This window comes from Podarcis bocagei (genome assembly GCF_964188305.1).
Source record: "Podarcis bocagei genome assembly, chromosome: 7".
NCBI lineage: Eukaryota > Metazoa > Chordata > Lepidosauria > Squamata > Lacertidae > Podarcis > Podarcis bocagei.
The window spans coordinates 58,227,134-58,251,991 of NC_138132.1; positions in this window are offsets into that span (position 1 = coordinate 58,227,134).

Consider the following 24,858-nt stretch of genomic DNA (forward strand, 5'->3'; position numbering starts at 1 on the left):
CAGTATAGAAATCATCATCATCATCATCATCATCATCATCATCATCATCATAATATATCATTATCCCCCCCAACAATTATTATTTGAGAAAACAGACCCCATGGAGTGCTATTCCTTCATGTATATCAGCTGACACCAACCTGGTGCCCCCTCTATGTTTTGGACTAGTTTCCTTGATGTCTGACCATTGTTCACCATGGCTGAGACTGATGGGAGTTGCAGTCCAAAACATCTGAAGGGCATTGAGTTGCAGAAGGCTGCTTCAGAGGAGCCTTCCTCAAATGCCATGCTGCCTGGTGTTGATGCTTTTTGCAATCCAGAACATCTGGTAGGTACAAGAGTGGGGAGAGCCGGTTTACAGCAAAGTATTATCACCTTATTCTGTGCCACAAAAGGAGCTTGGAGCACAGCAGAAGGTCCACCCAGGGCCAGATTTAGGTTTGATGAGGCCCTAAGCTACTGAAGGTAATGGGGCCCTTTATATGTCCAGCTGCCCTTTGTCAACAATAAATTGTCACTGTTTTTTGTATTGAATATATGCTTTATGGTAATTTATGGACCTAATAGGTATCTAAAGCCATTTGCACACATCAAAATATGTATTTGATCAAAGTAATTGTTGAACTGAAATACAATGTAGAAGTATATTAATAGTGAAATACAATTAAGAAGTGTATTAATAGTGAAATAATTATTAAGTTCTAGCTTAAAATGATTTTTTATTCCTAACAAACAAATAATGCAAACACATTGGCATTTGGCAATAGCAAAAGTTCCTTTAGAAACACAATATACAAAGACTCATAATTTAAGGGGCCGCCCCAAGAGAGTGGGGCCCTAAGCTATAGCTTGTTTAGGTATACGCAAATCCGGCACTGGGTCCACCTGTTGAGCCTTAACTAGTTCTTGCAGCAATACTGTCTTATAGCAGTCTCATTCCAGTCCTATCCTCCATTAATGCCTTAATTAATGGTTGACTTGGGAGACTCGGGCACTGCCCCTCCAATCTCAGTCTGCCCTCAAAGGTCACTTTCTGTCTGCTGTCTTACTAAGAAGTCTGGAGAGTTGCTCTGCCTGTCAGCATTATTAGACCATGTTGCCCTTGTGGAACTCAGCAGAGAAGAGAATGGGGAAAACCTAGAACTAGTTGGCTCTACCTCTCATTGGCATCACTCATCATTGGCTCTGGCCTTCTGTCCTATCAGTTCCAATGGGCACCACTCACCATTGGGTCTAAGCAGTGTCCATATTACTATTTTTTACTAAAACACAAATAGAATAAAATATCAACCACCTTGGACCTTACAACCAGCAGTGGAGGCCCAGTTGGTAATTCTACTCCTGGCCATTGCCTGCCTGGAGATCACCTGTAAAAGGTAAAGGACTCCAGGTTGGTTAAATCCAGTCAAACTTGACTATGGGGTACAGCGCTCATCTCTGCTTTCAGGTTGAGGGAACCCGTGGATACGGGTGCACTTGTGTACATCTTTTCCAGGTCATGTGGCCTGCATGACTAAACTGCTTCTGGTGCATGGGACACTGTGACAAGTGCCAGAGCGCATGGAAACACCATTTACCTTCCCACCGCAGTGGTACCTATTTCTCTACTTGCGCTGATGTGCTTTCAAACTGCTAGGTTGGCAAGAGCTGGGACAGAGCAACGAGAGCTCACCCCATTGCATGGATTCGAACTGCCAGCCTCATGATCAGCAAGCTCAAGAGGCTCGGTGGTTTAGACCACAGCACCACCCACATCCCAGATCACCCATGACAGGGTCTTTTCAATGGTGGTTCCCTGTTTGTGGAATGCCCTTTCCTGGTGAGGTGTAATGTCTTCCTCATTGTTAACTTACAGGAGAAACTTAAAACCATTCCTGATTACACAGACATTTGATGGCTGAGAGATACTGGCCATAGCAAGCATGAAATTCATAAATGTATAGGTATATAATTGATTTTTAGTGTTTATAGAAGGTCTAGATATTTTTAGATGGTTTTAAAATATTTTAAGATAAGTTTCTTCTTGAAATCATGCCATTTTAACAGTCTGATGTTTGTTGACCTAGGCTCCTTTGGGAGGAAAGGCAGGATATAAATGGATATAAATAAAAACAAAACAAAACAAATAACATTCAATAAGACACAGATGCTAAGCTCAAAACTGATAACATTATATTTAGAAACAGCAAAGCATGTGCTTTACAAAATAGAGGCTGGACCATGGCCCTCCTCTGAGTTAAGAATTACTTGCTATGTATGTATGCCGTTCAATCTATATGTTCCCTAATAAAAATGTTATCATGTACTCTGCAATTTATTTATTTTTATAAAGAATAAAGATACAGAACTAGGTTTGGTAAATTTATCTCTCTAATATTTCTTCTGGGTGTGCAGGCAAAATTCAAGCGCAAAAGGAGGACCACATGCTAGCACCTCATCTCTTGCCATCTCTTTCCTCATATGTGATTGGTCCTTTAGAAACTGGGCATCCTTTATTTCGCTGTCATGTACACACGCCTTGTACATGAGACGTGTGGCGGTTGCTGGCAGATTAGTCTTGAGAAACAGCTTCAGTGACCATTTCTACCACATTTCTCTCTGCTTGATTTAAAATATATATTTAAAAATAAAAACAGGAGCTTCACAACAGGATGCCAAGGGATTAAATGAGGGTATATTTAGACTGTCATTCTGTTAAGAGCTAGATGTACTTAGAGGGAAAATGAGATAACAAGATTAAATAACTAACTGCTTATAGCGAAGAATGAACATAATGGGAAGAGTCTAGATTTGTATGTAACAGGCAGTGGAATACAGTACCTGTGTATATATATGCAGGCAGATAGATAAACAGATAGATAGATATTTCACTGTGGTATAAAAGTTAAAAGAAATACCCATGGGGTTTATTGTGCTACAGAGAGGTGGAGGAGAGGGGAATAAAGAAACCGACTTTCATAGGATCACCACTAAATGGTGGTTATGTGAGCAGCAAGGTGGGGAGGGGGGGTGGAGAGAAGATTTAATCTGCTCAGGACACTAACTCCTTATCATAGCACATCTTCAAAAAGAGATTTAATTACTTAAGCTTGGATATGTTTGTCAGTATATGGCATGCTTCTATATTGGGATTAATGCCCCGAACCATCTTCTCTTGTCACCTGAGATTTTCTCTGAGTGAATCTCATGTATAGCTAAACACCCTCTTTAGCATGGATCAGCTTGCACAAGCCATTTGCCTGCTCCTGGATACACAGCGGCTCTTCAGCTATAAGAAAGGAAGGAAGGAAGGAAGGAAGGAAGGAAGGAAGGAAGGAAGGAAGGAAGGAAGGAAGGAAGGTGGTCATTTGGCACGACTCCCCTGTAGTTCTCTGGGGGTCCTTTGTGTTGCCATTTCTCCTTGTTGGAAGGAAGTCAGGCTGGAAGGTCCTTGGTTACAAAATGGAGCCTTGGGGAGGTACCAATGCTAAGGTGAAGCTGTGTGTAGCATTTTGCTACACTGAAGCTGTTTGCTAGGGGCTCCCTTATGCAATCTGTAGGATCAAGTGGTAAAGCTCTTCCTAGACTATACCAGTTTAAAATAATAGACTGTACCACTTTAAATGCCTAGAATTTTAAAGTTGGAAAGACCATCAGGTTTGTCCCTTTCACCATGCAGGAAGCTTGCAACTGCAGCACCCCAATAGTTGACTTTTCAGTTTCTGCTTAATCACACCCAAAATGTGAGGAGGAGGAGGAGGAGGAGGAGGAGGGATTAATGTACCCTTTACCCTAAGGTCCCAGGGTGGGTTACAACAATTAAAGCACAATACTAAAAACAGAAATAAGATGGGTCCTAAAAACATACATCTCCAGTGTGAAAACTCCAGGTAAAGAGGTGCTTATTCAGCATTCCCTGAAAGCTGTATAATGAAGGTACCAAGCACATCTGTATGTGGTGGGAGTTCCACAACATAGTGGCTGCATGGAGAATGTCCTCTCTCGGACCACCACCATAACTTTCTGAGGATGGTGGAACAACAAAGATGGCCACCTCTGCTGAGATTAACACCCAATGCAGTCTCCAGGGAATCTGTGGCCTCTGTGCATAAAGATGCATCTAGAGAACATTCACAAATGCATTATATTACAGTAACTTGCATACAAAAATGTGTGCATTAGGAGAAATATGCATGAAAATTCATCAGTGAATTTTTGTGATTTATTTTTTTAAAATGCAAACTAACGTGGAAATATGCTGAACTGAGTTTGAGACTGTAAAACTGAAACTAGGAAACTAAATTGAACGATTTGTCCAAATTGAGTGTCCAGGTACAGTGGTACCTCATGTTACGTACTGTCTCCCTTATGAATGCTGCGGGTTACACGCTCCGCTAACCCAGAAGTAGATGTCCCTTGTGTTGTGACCTTTGCCCCGGGATGTGAGTGGAAGTTGCGCTCCGGTGGCGTGGCAGCAGCAGGAGATGCCATTAGCATCGGGAGGCGCCATTATGAGCGGTATCCTGTTACGAACGGACGTCCAGAACGGATTAAGTACTTAACACGAGGTAAACCACTGTATCCTGGGTTCCTGTTCAATCTGCTGTTCAGGTACTAGTAGCTGATGGGACAACTTGATGGGCCTTGCAAGGTATCATTTCTTAGTGTTTGTTAACTTTGAACCAGACATACAATGGGCAGCCCTTCAAATAGAGGACAGTCCTAGTCACCCTAGTGTGGGAATATCCAACCTGGTCCCCTCTAGATATTGTTGGACCCCAACTCCCATCACCCCTGATCACTGGCCATGTTGGATGGGGCCAATGAGAACTGGTATCCAACAATATCTGGAGGATACCATGTTGGCTACCCCTGCTTTAGCACGTTGGAACATAAATCCATGGATTCACTGCCAACTTGATTGCGGCCATTTTAATGATCAGCTGAGCATGCATTTAAAAAGATAGCAACAAGGATGCTATTAATTGAGTTGTGTGTTTAAGAGCTAAGTATTATGGTGCACTCTGAGTTCAGACAGTACTGCTAGTTAAGAGCATCCAGCATTATGTAGCCATGTCAACATTATTCAGGCTGTTTGGCTCATTTTTTACTCTGAAGTCAACTTCCTATGGAAAATCAAAGATGGATTAATAACCTGAGAGCAAGATTCTTCTTGCAAATGCAATCTGACTTTTAAGAGTCTGAGCGCGGCCCAGCCAGCTGGCCTTTGGCCATGCACCTTCCAGTGGCTGATAGCTAGCTGGCTTCTTGCCTTGTCTTTTCAGTGGGATTCTGATCAAACTCTTTTTTTCCCTGTAGGTGGGGAGTTGGAAAGGTGATTTCCTTGACCGCCGAAATACATCATTTATGAGCAAGCCTTCCTTTGAAAAAGAAACATTTTACTTTTCAATACAGAGTTCATTCAGCTTCTGAGGGAAGCTTTGCAGTTCCTCAAATCCCAGATCAGTTTTCTAATTGAGCATGTTAGCAAAATATATTACATTCACACACACACACACACACACACACACACACACACACACACATTGTGTGAGAGAGACCTGAAAAATAATGGGCAGGTTCACACCATCACCAACTGATGGGATTTCTGAGTGTTTAATCCCTCTAGATATGGTTTGAAGGCAGATTAGGCCAGTGCCTTGCGAAAGCTAAGCAGGTCTGGGTCTGATTGACACCTGGTGGGTGACTGCCTGGGTACCACATGAAAAACCACTGAAAGTTCCATGGTGGGAAAGAAAGGCAGAATCTAAATGTTCAAAATGACAAAAACTATTTAAAAAAATGTTGCTGCCCCAGGAACCCAGAAGCAAGAAAAGTGGAATGAATTTTGATCTCTGCATTAAGACCTTAGAAGAGGTGGCTCTCTGAATAATTATAGTACCGTCACTGTGGTAAATGAGCATACTTTTAAATATCATCCTTATACCAGGGTGCCACCCACTTAATTGCTTCTTTCATAAACTCTGCGCATTCTATCTATCACGGAAAACATCAAAAAGGCTTGGTATGAGAAGTAGGGGTGGGGGAGGGAGGAGGATGTGATGATGTAATGACTCACCTGCTCTAAGTAAAGCATCCCACTAATGTAACCAGAATCCAATACCTTGTCATTTCTGTAGGCAGGTGTGGGTAGTTTTGACTCTCTCCTTTTCTCTTTACGGGGATGTGTGTGTGGATACGGGTGCACTTGTGTGCAGATAATATCATTTGACAAGCTACTTTTCCAGTCTTGCTCCATGGGAACAATCTGCTTTGGAAGCTTAGAGAGAGTGCCCAGGCCTCCTTGTGGGGGCAGGGGCAGGGGAGCAAAAAGCACTGATCTAGAGGAACAAGTAATTTATGATATGGTCACAGACCTGCTAAAACAGAGCATACAAAAATAAAAAATAATAAAAAGCAGGAATATTAAAGCATGTGCTTGTTTAAAATACAACATGGAGGATAAAACATACATATCTTTAGAATACTATATGCTACAGAAGGTTGTAAAAACCCTTAAAAATTCAAATTGCAGTTAAAATGGGAGCCCCAATAATAAAAAATTAATAATAATTTTATTATTTATAACCCGCCCATCTGACTGGATTGCCCCATCTGGCAGAGAAATGTATGAATTCTTCTGGAAATGGTCCACTTATTGCCTTTATGCACATGGAATTAGCTTTTGTTTCAGACTATGGACCAAACTTCTCCAATGAGTAGAGCTTGCTTTATCTCATTAAGCATTTCTAACAATATACTATGTTTCAAGTAAGGTGTGGGTTGGAGGCTAATTTGACAAAGCCTATTCTTGCCAATAAGGGCATTCACCAGGGTTGTATATCAGCCCCCTAAACTATCTCATCTTTATTTAGACAACTTGCATTGGGAAGTTTTTAGCACTTGACTTCCAGGAACTGGAAAACTGGTCCATTTCTTCAAGGACAATAAACAGCATCTAAATCTTCTGACTAGGGATGGGAGAGAAATTCACCAAAGTTGCACTTCTTGAATACACACCAACACACAGCTATCCTTTGAAATGCCCACATCTTTTAGGGATAATTGGTATAGAGTTACCCAAAGACCAAAAGAAAAGGTGTTTATGTAGGCCACAACAGCAGCCAATATGCTTTCCACTCAGAGATGGAAAGAAGATTCTGTACCAACCAAGGAGGAGTGGCAGAACAAACTTATGGACTATGCCGAAATGGCAAAATTAACAGGAGCAATAACGAACCAAGAGGAGAAAAACTTTATTAGATACTGGGGAAAATTTGTAGATTATTTGAAATATTATACACACATAAGTTCCTTAGCAGGACTAATTTAACCCATTTAAAATAGAACTTAAAAGGAAACCAAGGAGTAATTAATAATTGGCATAACGAAGAAAATGCAGGGTTATAATTTTTTCTAAAAAGTTAGAAACTGCAGAAGGGGTGAGGGAAAGTCAAACATTTTTTTTGTTTACTGTAATATTTGATTTGTATTGCTGTCAAAATATTTTTTTAAAAACTTAAAAATAAAATTAATTTTTTAAAAAATAAATGCCCACATCTATGAATTTTGCAATGCAGTTCTCCAACCATGCAATGTGTACAAAAATGCAAGTATTTGGGTAGAGTGTGCCTAAAATACATTGCTTTTGAAAATAGCATATAAAAGGCATTATATTATTAGGAGGAGGGAAAGTGTTTATTGGTGAAAATGTATAGCAGACATTCAAGCTAACATGCAAATGAATTTTGATGAGGACTTTGGGGGAGAAAACACAGATTTTGAAATTTGGAGAACCAAACTTAAGCTGTGCAAAATGAGAACAGAGAGAAACTGAAAGTAATGGAAAGCGACCCATCCCTAGAAAAGTTTTCCGCAGATGGTTTTGTGTGCATTTTTGCCCTGTTTGTAGATGCTGCCGCTCACCTTGTGTGCACAAACAGTCATAAAAATCTATCACTTAATCATTGACATGTTGTGTAAAACAGCAGTCTCCTCTTAGTTAAGAGCTGCTTTATGTCGTTTTCATTGATACAAATATTGCCCCAGTGATTGTGTGGGAGAATACAAGAACAGACTGCCATAAAATTAAAAATAACTTTCCAAGGAAATAGTATTTGGAAGGATTAATTACAGAAGTTCAAGCCAGAGGCCAGATGCTTTCCCCTACTTTATGGGGGAACATACAGTGTGCTTGCAATAAAAGGGGAGGGGGAGAAAGGGAGAGGGAGAGGGAGAGGGGAGAGAGAGAATATATTCCCATTTCTTAAGCCAAACAATAAGCTTCCAGTGCTAGATAAATAAGCATGCTGCATGATTATATATGAATCAGCATTAAGGATAGATATGACTATAAATGTGCATTCACACTGAAACAGTAGAAAAGATTTGGGGTGGCGGAATATATGAATATTTCAAGTCTTTGCCACTCTTGCATGCTTTTGTCCATCCTTATTTTCCCACCCACTCTGCAAGAAACCCTTTCAAAAGACATATTTAAATACGTAGTAAGTACCTTCTGATCAAGAGCTTAATTTAGTCATTTTGTACAGTGATGCACAAAACCTGATCCCCTGAATCAAACATCCCGAGTGAAAAGCTGGCACCAGAGTTGTCTTACTTTCCTTTTGGAGCAAAATGGTTCATCTACATCTGTGATGTAGCCGGTTGCCACCGATAATCTCATATGTGAGTCCTGATGGAAATAGCCACCTCTTGGTTTTTTCTCTTCAACATCTAGAAGTCAAATGTATAGCTTCAGAATATTCAGCTCCCATTTTGTTTACCATCATGGCTGGCAATCATTGAGACACTTATCCTCCATCAATTGTCAAGTCCTTGCAAGCCAGCCTTTGCCAACCTACTGCTCTCCAGATGTTTTGTACTACAACACCCATCACTGATGGGTACCAGCCTGACAAAGATGGCTGTAAAACAATGGTGGCCACATGGCAAGAATCTCAATAGGGAAGTTTCAGGATTTTGCTTGGTCCGGATTTTTAATCACACCCCTGACATTTTAATTACACCTCCCAGATGAAAACATGGATTGGCGCCCAGACAGGAGTTATCCCGTAAGATTTATGTTTGTTTAAATTGTGCGATACGGTCCTCGTTTTTGTTTTTATTTTAGGTACCCCAAAGGCACATACAATGTGCATATTAGGTGCAAATGTGCATGAAAAGGACTGTTTTAGAATCAAAAGTGCATGTTCTAGGATAAATGGCATGGGGGAAAATGTGTATTTTTGTAAAAATAAAAAAAATGCAAATGTCCATGCTTTTACTTTTTCTTTCCAGACTTATGAATGAACAGACTTGATAAGGAAGTGATGCAAAAGCAATGTGGACTGGAAATAGCCAGATCCATCTACCCCTACAACTTGCTTCGAACTTTGGGACTGTTAGAACATAAGAGGAACACAGCAAGCTTCTCTGTATTGAGTCTCTCAGCATTGCCCATGGTCAGAAGCAATAATCCTTCTGAATACCAGTTGCTGGAAACCACAGGAGAAGAGAGCTTTTGTACTTGGGTCCTGCTTATGACTTTCCCACGGGCAACAGGTTGACCTCTGTGGGGTGTGGACTAGATGGGTCATTGGCTTGACCCAGGTCTTCTTATGCTCTTATGGACTTACTGATCAGCAGCAGCTCTCCAGAATTGCAGATGGGTGTGTTTTCCAGTCCTAGGATATAGTTCTAGGGACAGAATGTGGGACCTTCTGCATGGAAAGTTTTTGCTCTCATGCTGTCCTATAGCCTTGCTCCATTTGTTTCTTGGCCTTTTTTATATTTTAGAGAAATGATTGGTGGAGAAGGAAAGAGTGGTTCATTTTAATGATTTGCTAACTTGGTGCAATTCTAGTCAGACATGTCAGGGTAAAATTGGAGTAGACGTAGCAGCCATAAAAATGAAATTAATCACAAGGTCATCACCTTTGTCCCCAATGTGGCAGATATAAGCTGTTCCCAGGAAGCCAGAAATCCATACAAGAGGGCTTTTAAGAATTTTGTAGGGCAGGGGAGTGTGGGGGGGAGAAGGTAAGGCTTAAGTTTAAGCTTCAATAAAATCCAAATTTACAAGCATCAGATTTATCACCAGCCTTTCATTACTTCAAGCTTTGCTGTCTTCTCATGAAATGAAACAAGATCTAGGTCTGTTGTGTTATTGCACGTTCTCTTTGTTTGCTGTTGTTCACACATATATTTTTCATAACTGCTGGTAAATCACACAAAGTATATTCCATATGCCTCTCTCCAACAAATGGCCCCTATGAATGCATGCAAGGAGGACCAATAGCAGAGGTAAGTGGTATCAGGCAATAACATGTTAACACTGCATGACTAAAAAATACCACATTGCAGACGGGCAGAAAATTAAGCACACCTTTGGAACTTTTGGTTTTACTTGAAAAAAGAAGGTTCAAAAGCTCAGAGTTCAGTCAAAACTCCTCAGTATTTCATAAACATTTACAGTAATGCCTCCCTTTTCAGTATTTTTTTGCTCCTTTACTTTGCCCTCACTTGCTCCTAGTGATGTCGTGTTATAGCCAAATCTGAGTGGCCAGACACCACTGTGACATCATATTCTCCTGGCTCTTCCTGATTGGGTGGGATCCCCTTTGTGACTCATTCAGGCCAGAAGAAGAAGCAGAGTCAATATAAAAATAAAAACCTACAGGGCAATAACAGCAGCAGCAGCAACAACAACAATCTATATATTTATAGGGTTTCCCCAGCCACTCTCGGCAGCTTCCAACAAAAGATTAAAAATACATTAAAACATCAGTCATTAAAAACATCCCTAATCAGGGCTGCCTGTCTTCTAAACATCAGATAGCTGTTTACAGTGGTACCTCGGGTTAAGAACTTAATTTGCTCTGCAGGTCTGTTCTTAACCTGAAACTGTTCTTAACCTGAGGTACCACTTTAGCTAATGGGGCCTCCTGCTGCCGCTGCGCCGTCACTGTGCGATTTCTGTTCTCATCCTGAAGCAAAGTTCTTAACCTGAGGTACTGAGTCTGTAACCTGAAATGTCTGTAACCCAAGATACCACTGTATTTCTTTGACATCTGATGGGAGGGCGTTCCACAGGGCATGCACCACTGCCGAGAAGGACCTTTGCCTGGTTCCCTGTAACCTCACGTCTTGCAGTGAGGGAACCGCCAGAAGGCCCTTGGCACTGGACCTTAGTGTCCGGGTTGAACAATGGGGATAGAGATGCTCCTTCAGGTATACTGGGCCAAACAATGGTGCCAAAAAGGATAGGAGGGGGGGAAGTGAATATTCATGCAGTGCTTCTAAAGAAATATTTCTACCCCACCAAAATGAGTGGTTCTACCCTAAAATCAAAACTGGGGAAGATTCAATGCAGCTCTGCTAAAATCTGAACAAGAGCATCACACTGAACCTATAAATTAGATGGAAGGGGCTTTGTTAACAAATACAATTGCTCAATACCAAGGTGATTTAATTGTCCTGAATTCCACAGGATGTAATTACTGTTTTAGCAAACATATTCTTAAAGAAACATTAAACTGCAACAAGCTCAACCCGGCACCTGTGCAGCAGTAACAACCAGTCGATAGTGCATTCCATTTTGTATGAGTTTAGACAGAAAACTGAGGGGAGAAAGAGGCTCTAGCAACAATATATTTTAACTTACATACCCTGCTTCCTATCCTATCTCTTGGTTTCAGGCTGCATTCTGCAGAATAACATATCGAAGTACTGAAAGTTTTCTACAGTGTAAATCCTTCAAAGCTAACATGAAAAAAACCCCACTAAGTAAAGCTGGTTTCTATATTGTTTGGACATAATGCAGTGCTTAGCCTAAATCATAAGGGAATAAGGCACTTAAAATAGGGTGTCATGTTTCATGGCAATAAAACAGAAGTTTGATTGAACCTCCCAGTTGATCCTGAAGTTTACTTATACACAAGAAGGAAAATATGGTCCTGAAGCTATTGTGATTTACTCCTTGGAAATGAGACACTCTGTATTAACTTAAATAATTGCAGGAGCAGCTCTGACAATTTATTTCATGTTTAGACCGACCATTGTTCAGTTCAGGTCACTGCTCATACCACACATGAATTTTAGTATCGAGCAAGCGCATCACAGGCTGTGAGCATTTATTCATTCCTTGTGCTTTACACAGGGCACCTACTCCAGCAAAGAGGAAATCCTGAATCAATTCCAATTTTAAATGTAGGTGTGTGGCCTGGACCTAGGAATCCATGAGGATGCCCAATCTAGCCACTCCAACATCAAAAAGAACATGTGCTGTGGTTGCTTTTCACTTAGTTCAAATTCAGTTAGCCTTCTCCCTCTCCTTCTCCATACCCTTGTTATATTTTGGCCCAGTTTAGTGGTAGAGCACATGCCTTTATTTATAATCCATTTGTAAAATTATTCATAGGTTGCTTTTAGGCACGCAGCACACTCAAGCCAGCTTCCATAGCATAAAAATGTGAGACATTTATAACAGCAGCAGCATTTCACAATCGTTTAAAAGCATAGGTCAATTAAAACAAGCGACATTACAAAGGAATATGCCTGCAGACATATGGATTCGATCAAACTAAGAGTAGACTCGTTGAAATTGCATTCAGTGGGTCTACCCTGAGTATAACTTAGTCAGATACATACAACAGAGAGATGTTTTGAAAATGGAAAGCTTTTCTAATAATGAAGGCCATATTATGAGAAGGCGGTCCAAAATAAAAGGGTTTTTAAAACCCATTTTAAAATTTGCAGCATTATGATCAAACACACCTCCATAGAGAGTTCAGCAAAAGCAAATTGGACTTCTGTAACTTCAAGTTGTCTTGGTGAAATTGGTGGGAGGGAGGATTCATCCATAATCATGTTTCTTACTTGTTAATCTTGAATGGCACAACACAATTCTATCCATTACTTGGTGTGTGAATGCTGTCAAGATCCTGTTTCATTACTATAAAATAAATGTAAGAAACCAATCTGGGGCCAACACAGACAAGGCCCATTCTCTTGTGCCTGCCAGCTCTTGTGCAGGTGGTTATTGCTACTATTCCCTGATACTTCCAAGATTTTGGGCAGTGGATCTGGAATCCCTTTCCAGCCTCAGGGCCACACTTGCTTCTAAGGGACACATGTTTGGTGAACAGTGCCAGAGGCAAAAAGTGCTTGGAGCAAGGGACTCTTCCTTTTGTGTGATAGGCTATTGTGTTGACATGCAAAAACTGTAGTTTCTACACGCACACAAGCACCCCCTCCATCTTCCATCCAGGTGAGCAAGAAGCATTCTCCCACTTCAAGGACACATTCCAGACAAGGAAAAGCACTCAGGAGAGCACAGAGCAGGGCTGGTGAGAGGAATAGCCTGGGAAGGAGGTGTGATCTAGGGAGAGCCCTGAGGATTAGATCAAGAGACTTGGAAGGCCTTTTTTGACTCCTGGACCTGAAATTTCCTCACCCCTGCACAAATGGTTGCCATTGGTACCACATGATGTTGTGTCTGTTTGTAGATGTTAATAGGAAACTCAAGCATTGAACTCTGGTCATATCTAAGGTATCTTACATATTGGGTCCCTTTATAACAGTGTTTCTCAACCTGTGGGTCCCCAGATGTTGTTGGACTACAACTCCCATCATTCCTAGCCAGCATGACCAGTGGTCAGGGAGGATGGGAGTTGTAGTCCAACAATATCTGGGGACTCATAGGTTGAGAACCACTGCTTTATAAGAAGAACTATAAAGAACAGTGATGGGGAAATGGTTGTTTTATGGCCATCCACCAAAAGGTTGGCCTTCAGGTTCACTACAGCATCCAGTTGTCATCTTTTTTCTGGATGGGTTTCTGTAATTGCCCAAGTCAGGTTGGCAGAGTTTTTGAGCACTTCCAGAGACCCTCGTCCCACTTCAGTCCTGTTTCAAGGCAAGATGGCATCCCCTTCTTTTCCTTTCCCCCACCAGGATCATAGAAGATCAGATTATTGATGCATAGAGCCCAGTGTTATATACTGGGATGAATGTCAGTAATTCATCAGGGCTTCAGGCAGAGGCTGAAGCTTGAGCTTTCTAGATGAAATGCATGGACTCCACCACTCTGCCAAGGCTTCTACTGACCTCAACAATCTTTTCTCTGACAGCTTCTTTCTCTTGATGTGAAATTTCCTGCAGTCTAGAACTTAGTCCTTGCTTTGCGTTTCACAGGAGATTTCTATGTCTTCGTTCCCATCTGTTTTATCTTCACTTTTTATTTTTCTTCCTTGATCACCTTTCTCTACACCTGATTCTGGAAGAGCCTACCCATGGTCTCACTTCTTAGCAGTGTTGAAGAACATTGAACACCAGAGATGTTCCATAAATGGAATTCCCAATAGAGGTGACTTTTATTTACTTCCACATAAGGGCTTTCAGAGCCAGAAGCGGATGGAATAATGGTGTCATCTAGTGCTCACGTAAGCCTATTGCAACTGGCAAACCCATTACTTTCAAAAGTAAGGAGTCTTTTGAAGATGCCAAAGAAAACAAAGCTAGCTTTGTCCCTTGATTATTCAAGTTCTCTAGTAAACTTTAGGACACCAGCAGAGTTAATCCACACACACCAGTCTTTTGCCTTCTGCAAAAGTACTGGTAGCCTTTGGCATTCTCATCCTATGACTGAAAGCCAATATTGACAAGTTGGTAGCCCAGTTCATTTTGGAACATGGGCATTTTGGGGTGTTGCATTGCAGTGTTTGAACCAGAAGCTGTGTGGATTGCAGACTCGTTCTCTGCTCCTACATCTGATGAGCTGGAGAAGGTGTATCAGGCATATCAAGCTGTCACATCTGCATAAAAGGCTGGAATATTCCTGTGCCGGAGAATGAAGGACACCACAGTTTAAGAAGGATATTGTCATGAGTCCAATAGAGACATCTTGGCAGGGCTGGTCAGAAAGGGAGAAGGAATGGGATGGAGTTGTGGAATCTGATTCTGGAGAGGGCCCAGTAGTTTCAGAGATGTTGATCTGGAGACTGGGGTGTGATCAACAGGTTCTTGAGAAAAGGCCCCACCACTGTACCATCAGACATTCCAAGAGCCAAGGAGAAGTCACCTACCTTGTCCTTGGCACCACCCCCCATCATAGTAGCACACGACACCTCCAGGGAGGTGCTTAAGGTTGGATGAGACAATGAACCAATCATGGCAATTCTACATCTATCTCCAAGGATGCAACAATGGCTGAGATGACACAAGGAGGTCCAGCCTACTCAGGTTCAACCTGCAGCATTTCCAAAGAGGGGTGGAAATATCATCTATCTGAAAATCTGGAGAGCTGCTGTCAGTCAGTGTAGACCTTACAGAGCTAGATGGACCAATATTCTTCATCAATATAAGATAATTTATAGTCTGATGTAGGCAAGTACTGACTGGAGAGGGCCTTTTATGTGGTGGGTCCTCATTTCTGGAGTTCCTTCCACGCAGAGGCTTACTAGGTCTTATTGCTGTCTTTTATACATCAGGCATAAAGATCTTTGATTATCCCAGGTCTCTTACCTTTTAATGTTGACCTTTACAACTTACTGCTTTTAAGTAAGGTATTCCCCTCCTCTTCCATTCTACCTCATGTTACTTTATAGAATTTTTGTTGTGAATCATTTTTAAAAATCAATCAACCAAATATGACTTGTTTGCCAGCTTATAATGAAGGCAATACAACACAAAACCCCCTATTTAAAAATCCCCAAATGCCAGATGTTAAGGGTTAGGGAGAGGGGAGTCACTGCTTTAATCTATTAAACTTTTGCTTCTAACAATCTATCATCTAGCCCCAAGTATAGTGTGTGTGTATTTTTAATGGGTGCATTATAACTTTATACACTACAAGGGAAGGTACTGTACATATCTCCGAGGCCATAAAATCTAGTTGATCCAAACTTCAAAGGGTTTACTAGAGAGGGTAAACTTCTAAGAAAAGATTAGATAATGACCACACAGAACAGGTGCAATTTAAGAATGGTAAATTAGCTTACAGGAAACTAAGAACTGCCAGAAGATGAAGGGGGTTGCAGGACACACACCAGAGAAGAATTTGTCCACTTTCACACAAAGCTGCCGTGCCTAAGGACCAGATGAAAATCTCATTCTGCTCTGAAAGGGAAATTATTCTGTCATATTCTCTGTTTGAAGTGTGACTTCTGTCGGGAACTTGAGGTGGCCACCAACAGATTAGGGTGTTTGATTCAGAAAACGCAAATGGTTCCTCCCATTTTTTTGGGGTTTTGTGTGTGTTGTAAAAAACAAACAAAGAAAGAAATATGCTATCCATTAAAGCTATCTATACAAACACATTATCACATGCAAGTGCTGTTCAGGTTTATGTTCTCTTCCTATTCTTGGTGCAGAATTGCCCGCCTTACCTCTTGACAAAGCGAAGTATCAAAATTGACATCTTTGGCAGCATACCACTTTTTGTCAGGATGCCCCAGAGGGAAGGCAATTAAGCGGCCTTCAAAAGGAAACCGCTGAAATCCCAATTAAAACATATGCATGCCTATTTGAAAATCTATCCCCTTCGCTGAAACCTTTCCAAAGGAGATGGCTATATATTTTGGCACAATATTTCAGAGAACCGTCCTACACAATTTTCATTTCCACCCCCTCGCTCTGCAGAAGACGATGGAATATATCATATCAAACAGGACAACATCATTATGCATGTGGTGGGGTTTCCTTCTGTACGGAATAAACCCAGGAATCAAATCCATTTCCGTTGTAAACCGAGAGCCAAGGAAACATTTATTTTAAATATTTTACAGTAGCTGACATATGCAATATTTCACTCCACTCCCGTTTTAAGTGGCGTTGCAAGCAACCCCTGGTATGAAGCGAAGTCTCTGATCATGCTTACAGCTGTAGACAGATTTGATTATATTTGTCCCTTTGATGTTTAGCCTTCCTGGCGATTTTTGCATATGAACGTCACCCTCCTCGGAAATGAGCTATCAATTGCAGGAACCAGAGATGGTCCAAAGCATCACTGAGCCCTGGTGCAGAGAATCCAAATGGAGCCTCCAGTTGTGCTAAAAATACATATATATTATAATAAGTGAAATAATTACCATTTTAAAGCCCTCTTTAGTGGTAGCACAACTCCTGCTATCAAAGGTAGGCCAGAACCACCCAGCTGAATTATAGAGCCAGTCCCATCTGGAATGGAAATCACACATCCAGTTTTAATTTGGTAATGGGTTTGCTATGTTCCTATGGGGAAGGGCCATAGCTCAGTGGCAGAGAATTTGCTTTGCATACAGAAGACCCCAGTTTCAATCTCTAGCATCTCGAAGTATCCCCCTAGTTTGAAAAAGCCTGGAGTGCGGCTGCCTCTTAGTGTAGAAAATACCAAACTAGATAGGCCAGTGTTCTAACTCAGTAGGCAGCATTCTATTTAATTCTATTACTGTTTAATTGTTTTTTAAAGATGTTTTTCTCTCCAATGTTTTTAGCTGTTCTTCTTTTATTCTGTAAGTCACCTTGTGTCCCTGTCAGGGAAAAAGGCATGGTATAAACAACAACAACAACATGTGTTGAACAGTATATTACACACAAACACAATTTGTATCCTGCCCTTCATCAGTAGATTTCAGGGCTGTTCACAACGTAAAAATACAAGATAAAAACACAAAATACATACAGTGGTACCCCGTCAAGCGTCTGGGATCCATTCCGGACACTCAGCGAAAGAGACGCTTGACAGAGCATCGCTCTGCACGTGCGTGTGGAGTGGTTTAGCGCTTCTGCGCATGCATGAAGCACGATTTAGTGCTTCTGCACACGCACAAAGCGGCAAACCCAGAAGTAACCCGTTCTGGTACTTCCTGGTTTGTGTGGACGTCCGCCGAAATGGACGATCGAGGGGGCGGACGTTCGCGGAGGTATGCCTTTAACGAAAACAAGACCAAAAAAAACCAGCAACAACCCACGAACCAATAACCTCTCTCCCCCTGCACAAACACATTAAAAAGGGTATAGGTTGCTAATCAGCCAAAAGCAGGGTTGAAGAGGAATGTTGAAGAATACCTAAAAGTGTATAATGAAGGCACCAGGCAAACCTCCCTGGGGAGAGCATTCCACAAATGGGGAGCCACTGCAGAAAAGGCCCATTCTCGTGTTGCCATGCTCCAGACCTCTCACACACAAAGAAGTATAGCGGTTTTGCTGCTATATAGTTAGTAAATATTGGTAAGGATGGCTGCCACCTTTTCAATTGTCTTTTGGGAAGGCCTTGTTAAATTTTTGTTACTGTTAGTGTAATGGGGGGGGGCAAAAGCCCCTGTTCATTAGGTGCTGCAGACACAGCAAGTGCATCCCTAAGCTCATTTGGGAGAAAGGGTGAGATACAGATTTAATAATAAATAAATGGCCCTTCTTCAGAGCCAACATCCTCCCGAAAAAGTCTGAGACCCCTGCTTCGAGCACACACATAAACATGCATAAATGAAGTTTACCATAAGATCTAGTCCACCATCACGAGAGCCCTCTCCCCGCCTGATTTTCCCCAACAACTACCACTTGGAAGCATTTCTGCCTCTGACCAGAAGGCAGAGCATAGCCATCATGGCTAGCAAAAATGAGATGCAGTGTACAATGTAGCGTAGCCCATGCTGATACAATCCATTCTGAACTGCCAACAACAAAGCATAGGCCAATTATTCCGCCCTCCACCCCAGTACATCTTTAATCTAAGTGTGCTTTCAGCATATTACACCCCTGTTCCAAGATCTCCACTAGCTGCCAATTTGTTACTGGGCCAACCTCAGGGTGTTACTATTAGTACATAAAGCCCTCAACAGCTTGAGATCAGTTTACTTGAGGAATGATTGCCTTATCTCCTGCATGCCCACTCAACCGCTGCAATCTGCAGAACTAGCACTTTCCCACGGGCCGCCTCATGTTTGTTTCACCACTTTGAGAAATCAACCTTAGGGTTAGCAGCGCTTATTTTCTGACACTCCCTGCCTATTAATATTAGGGCTGGGGCTTTCATTCCATTGCTTTTGATGCCTACTAGAAATAAAGTTTTTGTTTGTTTAGACAAGCCCACCCAGACATGTAATTTTATCATGTCCATTTGTGGGTAAAACTGTTGGTTTTTCCTCTGTATCTTGATAATTTTATCGGCTGCTGTTTTTAAAGTCTGGTTTTAAAAAATCATTATTTTAAAGGAAAGGCAGATTGTCGAGAAAATGGGATGAGGTGCATTTATGAATGAAAAGGTGCAAGATCAACATGGGCCCCATTCGCACCATACATTTAGAGCATTATGATACCACTTTAACCAGCCTTTCCTTCCCCCAAGGAACTCTGGGAGATGAAGTTTGCTAAGGGTGCTGAGTTGCTAGGAGATCAATCTTGCCCTCTCAGATCAACGATTTCCAGAGTGGTTTAACAATTAATCCCTCTTCCCAGGGAACTCTGGGAATTGTAAATCTGGGAGGGCAGTAGGGGAGTCTCTGAACAATTCTCTACACCCTTAATCAACTGCAGCTCTCAGAATTCTTTGGGGAAAGCCATGACTGTTTAAAGTCGTGCCCTAGTGCTTTAAAAATGTGCTATGAATGTGGCCTTAGATACTTTCAAGGTTGGTGGATTTTCATCAGGTTTTCTTTTTTAAAAAATTGCAAACTCATGTGAAAATGTAGAAGGCTGGAAGACTGGAAATAGACAGGTGTGTATATCCGCATAGTGACAGTGGACTGGACACCACACAAGGATGGGATCCTGCTAAGATGCCTCTTGGCCAAGGTGGCTGGAACCCATTGGAACTGGTAGGGAAGAAGGCAGAGAGGCCAACAGTAGGTGGTGCCAGAGCCAGCAACAGGCGGAACCTACCAAAGAAGGGAATGATGGAGGCAAGGCAAAAAGAACATCAGGGGTTGGACTGTCCCCTCCCTCCCTCTCTGGCCATCATTAAATTTCATGTACTTTGTTTTAGTACATAAACATTGTGAACCACCTTGGGTGCTTTGGCAGAAAGGTGGCATATAAATGCAATAAACAAACAAACTTGAATTCTAATTTTTGCCCTCATCCTCTTCCCTCGTCTACCGGAGCAACACTAAAGAAGGATGGGGGGAGCCAGTGTCACCTCCTAGACTATATGTAAATAGGAAGGTGAGTAGGTGGGGGCTTGCAGAAGGCAGACTGCATTTGGTGGGGCTGTGCTCCCATTTGGCCAAATGGACTTGCCTCCACTGGCCCCAAAGGATTCCAATCTCTGGTGCAAATGTAGCCTGAAATTGTGACATTCTATCCCTGTCTACTCAGAGATAAGCCCCATTAACTTCAGTGGGGCTTTTTTCCTCCCTTGATAAGTGTTATAGGATTGCAAACAAAGTGGTAAATCTCTTACCCAGATATCCTGAAGACAGGGGAGCGGGGGAAGCATATTGGGATTTCTTAGAAACCTGAGCCCTGTGTGACAAGGAAAGCCTTTTCTTAAGCAACATAAGAACATTTATTTAGGCCACGGAGGTCATTAGTGGCACTGCAATCATAACCAGATTTGTCAGATGATGTCAGTGCATTAGCTAAAGTGGGTATTAAAACTTGCTTTACCTTTTAAACCTCTTGTATAACCATCTCTTCTTCTTCTTCTTCTTCTTCTTCTTCTTCTTCTTCTTCTTCTTCTTCTTCTTCTTCTTCTTCTTTTTTTAAATTTATCCCCACCCCTTTCACTTGGAGTCCCCTCCAGAAGGCCTGGGATGAGTGAAAACAATATCAAACAGCCACACATGTAAAAATCCATGGAAGCAATTTTGCCAGAAATTGTCAGTGCACAATCTAAGGTAATGAATAGAGATGGGGATTTGGAGTCACAAAGGTGGCCAAAGTCAAATCAGTTGAGAAGGATGTTGTTTCACATCCCAGAGCTCATCGAGATTTAGCACAGGTAGAAAAATGCAATATTTAGATCGCTGATCTGTACAGCCAACCCTATTTGCCACACTGGGAAATTCCTTGCCCTCCAGCAGTTTTTGTTGTTATTTAGTTGTTTAGTCGTGTCTGACTCTTTGTGACCCCATGGACCAGAGCACACCAGGTAGTCATGTCTTCCACTGCCTCCCGTAGTTTGGTCAAACTCATGTTAGTGGATTACAACTCCCATAACACAGCACAACGGATATACTATCCACAGCCATAAAAACTAAAACTAAAAACTAAATTGAGTAAGAATTTAAAAAGTGACATGCTTCTCAGTGTCATAGAAAGATGTTCAACTCCAATCAAAATATATTAAAAAATTGTTCAAAATAGATAAATTGCAAAGATGATACAATAACAAAAATTGTCAAAAGCCAGAAGTCAAAATAGATACAAAGATGATACACCATAATTAAAATTGCCTTGTCTATTCAGATCAAAGTCTGATCAGCCTCCTGGTACGATGAAAACAGGTTACTAGATGGGAACAAATGAGAACCATACTTGTCAAAGAGAGCCCACGTTTTGATCCAACTGGTCTTCTTCAACGATCAGAAGAAAATGACTGTGTACAACTTGGCCACAGAGAATTGGTCCATTAGTTTAACCTGTCTGAATCAGAGGCAGAGAACGTTTGGCCCACAGGCCAGTTTCAGCCCCCACAGCATCCCTATTTTGCCTATAAGGAAGCCACATTCACCTTAAAACATCACAAGGTAAGGGTGGGGGCTTGCCAAAAGAGCTACAAGTTCCAGAGCTCCTTGGGAAGAGGGACTGATTGTTAAACCTGGTGTGAGAAATGTAGCTCTGACAGGGAAATAGGGGTCCCCTGTCAACTCTCAGTACCCTTAACAGACCACACCTCCCAGGATACCTTGGGAGGGGGGGAGTCATGACTGTTTAAAGTAGTATGAGACTGCTTTAAATATATTGTACAGATGAGGCCCTTCTTTTGGAAACCTGCTAGTTGGAGTAGACGATTCTGGGTCAAACAGAACAATGGTCTAATCTTGTACAGTGGTACCTCAGGTTAAGTACTTAATTCGTTCTGGAGGTCTGTTCTTAACCTGAAACTGTTTTGAACCTGAAGCACCACTTTAGCTAATGGGGCCTCCCGCTGCTGCTGCGCCGCCGGAGCATGATTTCTGTTCTCATCCTGAAGCAAAGTTCTTAACCCGAGGTAATATTTCTGGGTTAACGGAGTCTGTAACCTGAAGTGTATGTAACCTAAAGCGTATGTAACCTGAGGTACCACTGTATAGTGCAGCATCCTATTGTCCAATTGCTTTTATGTTGTTCTGGTCATTTGATTCCGTTTTTATTTATAAAATGTGTTTATTATCATTTTGATTGCTTTAAATACTGCCTGTAAGCCACTCTCAAATCTGTAAGACAGAAGGTGAGAGCATTAGACATTTTAAACAAATGAGATAAATAAATAGCCACTGCAATTGTGTATGTTTGTGTATGTGTGCATATGTGTACACCAGCACACCAGCAGTGATGAATATTGTCCACTGTGTGGGCTTGGCTTGAACCCCTTTCTCCCCTAGCTCTCTTACCGAGAAGTCCTTTCCCTGTCCTGCAGAATCTCTTAGAGGTGCCTCCATCATAAATACACTGATTAAAATGTAAATTCAGCCCAGCTATCAGCTTCCCATTAAGAGGACTCTTTAAAAACACACACACAACATCATTAATCAGCTGAGAGATACGTAGTGAAGCCCCACTCATCAATTGTAACTATTTATGACAGTTAACAAAGCTTTATATTTGCCCCAAACATGTGCTGATCTATCAATTATGCCAGAGTTCAGCCTCACGCTAATTGTACATTTTCCTCTCTAATGCATTTTTTGCTGTTATCTCATAGGCTAATGAAAGCTAGGAAATCAATAAATATAAATTATACATGCAAAGAAGGACTGCTGTGAACATAAAGTTTCTAATTAATTGCACTTGATTAATTTATATCCTTTAATTATCTTGCTAAGCCACAAACAGCATAAATATCTTTGCAATCGGGTTATTGCTATGTCAGTCATAAAAAAAAAAGAGCAGACACAGTAAATCTATGAAATCTTGCAAACTGTAATGCCAGAAAAACATGGTATGGAAATGCACATAAAATACAAGTGGGCTTACTCGAGACACCTATGAATAATTTTAGGGTGACAAATCACCACTAAATATGGTATATTGCCATTTGACTAAGGTTATAATGATGTTATTGCTTTAAATGTAGCATATGGAGTAAGCAAAAGCACATAAAAAATAAAAGGCCAGCCCCATTGGTTTAATCGAGAGGGTAAGAGAAGCTGGTTGGAGAGACCGGTTCATTTCTGAATGAAAATATTTGGGTATCTTGTGGAAACTGAGCATGGCAAACAGCAAATTGCATAATGATATTATGGTTTAATGAGGTGTGCATTTACCATTTCCTGGGTATCCAGGAGGAACAGTATAATTGACAGGCCAAAATCACATGAAAGCTGGATGTTCTCATGGACTGGGGGGTCAGATCCATTATGGCCAGGAGACTTGTCCTAGGGCACTGATGAAGAGAAAGACGGGGGGGGGGGGTTGTCCCCACAAGTAACTCTGAAACGCACCACTCTGTCAGAACTCTCTATGGAAGAAGGGGTCTCTTCTAGGAAAAGGTCTGTCCTATCACCTCTTGCTAGCGATAGGTAAGGGATTCAATTCAGTTCTCATTTAAAGGGGAACTTACCAAACACATTGAGGGACACGGGTGGCGCTGTGGGTTAAACCACAGAGCCTAGGATTTGCCGATCAGAAGGTCTGAGGTTCGAATCCCCGCGACGGGGTGAGCTCCTGTTGCTCACTCCCTGCTCCTGCCAACCTAGCAGTTCGAAAGCACATCAAAGTGCAAGTAGATAAATAGGTACCGCTCCAGCGGGAAGGTAAACAGCATTTCCGTGCGCTGCTCTAGTTCGCCAGAAGCGGCTTAGTCATGCTGGCCACATGACCCGGAATCTGTACGCCGGCTCCCTCGGCCAATAAAGCGAGATGAGCGCTGCAACCCCAAAGTCGGTCACGACTGGACCTAATGGTCAGGGGTCCCTTTACCTTTACCTTACCAAACACATTCACCCACAAGTTGGTCATTCCAGAGGAACAGAAGGAGGAAATTGCAATTGGGACACCTCTAAATCAGTTGGGTCTGAGAACAAGGTGGACTTTGGGCCAATCTCTCTAGTATTTCAAAGATACTAAAATTGAAGAGAACAGAAATGGACATTTGCCAAGTAGAGAAGACAGTGACTGAGCTGGAAACTCTCTGCATGCAAAGCATGAATTCTACCACTGAACCATGGATCATCCACTACAGTGGTACCTTGGTTTAAAACCATAATCCACCTGGAGGTCCATTTGTAAACCAAAACAGGTTGTAACCCAAGGCACGCTTTCGCCAATGGGGCCTCCAAAATTTTTTGTTCGTAATCGGGGGGGTGGGGGTGGGTTGTAATCCAAAAAAAGGTTGCAAACCGGGACACGCACTTCCGGGTTTGACGTGTTTGCAAACCAAGGCATATGCAAACCAAGGTACCATTATACCATTATATTATATGTTGTTGTTGTTGTTGTTGTTGTTGTTGTTGTTGTTGTTGTTGTTGTTGTTGTTGTTGTTGTTGTTGTTTCCACCTTGCCTTCCTCCCCAAGCAGTACAAGCTGGCAAGGAGACACCCTATTTAAAAGCAAAGTTAAAACATTCTAAAAACAATTAAAAACATCTAGAAGCAGTTTCAGTTAAGTACACTCTAAATGCAATTGCAGTTAAAAACATTCTTCCATCCAGCGATCACGAGGTTGCCAGAAATAGTATTCATCAGTCACCAAATGATTGGAATGAAAAGAGGAATGCTTTTAAATTCCTCCTGAATGTCAATAATGGTGGTGGCAGGT